Below are 994 nucleotides of genomic sequence, written 5' to 3'. Positions count from 1 at the left end.
CGCGTCTTGTTCCAAGTGAGAGCTTAGGACTCAAGACCGATCAGCAAAGGGAACAAGTCCGCGATAGTGGATAGTTCTAGCCGAGGGATCCGAGTTCTAGACTGCACCTCATTGAACTTGAATAGTTGTTTGGTTCCGCATTGACAACCGATGATCTAAAACATTTATCTATTACATGAAGGTTGGTAGTTCTATTACATGAAGGTTGATGGTTGAAGATGGTCGTTGAATCTTGAAGTATTTAGATTTTGATTTTGTTTTCGTTAAACAATGTTTCTCATTTTCATGAGAACTTTGTTTTCGTTTTATATTGCTTTCTTTCTTTCTGTTTTGTCATTGGTTCATTTTTAGTGTATCAAGTTTTGGCGCCGTTGCGACGGGGACCAGACTTTTACCTTTATTTTTTGGTTTAATATTTAGTCTGAGATATCTAACTTGCTTTTAATTCTTTGTTGGAACAGATGAACCAAGTGTATGACCAGTAGACATACTCGGAGCAACGCACAAGGACCACTACATTAACTGACCAACGACGAACTCGCAAGATTAGAAAGACAGAACAATCAACAGCCGAGAACAACCGACACCAACATGGGTGATCACGTCAATAAGGATGACCTCACTGCTGCACTGGCAATCATTCAACAACAAATGCAGGCTCAGCAACAACAGATGTTGCAGATGCAACAGACCATCTAAAATCAGCAACAAGCTGCTCAAGAAGCAGTTGAGAACGCCGCGCGAGAAGAGCGTGGTGCTCCTATTGGGGAGCGGAACCTTTCGTGGAACTTCACTACTAACTGCTCCCCCATCAACCCTCCTCCCCCATCAACCCTCCTCCTTGCACTCGGCAAGACAATGAGATCAAACCTGCACTGATAAGTCTGGTACAAAAGAGCACGTTCAGCGGTCTCACTACTGACATCCTGATGGACCACATCGAAGCCTTTGAGAGAATCTGCAATTTCTCTCGCTCTAACGGAGTGCCACCAGA

Source organism: Brassica oleracea, chromosome C6 (genome assembly GCF_000695525.1).
Source record: "Brassica oleracea var. oleracea cultivar TO1000 chromosome C6, BOL, whole genome shotgun sequence".
Lineage (NCBI taxonomy): Eukaryota > Viridiplantae > Streptophyta > Magnoliopsida > Brassicales > Brassicaceae > Brassica > Brassica oleracea.
Note: the sequence above shows the minus strand (reverse complement) of the source record.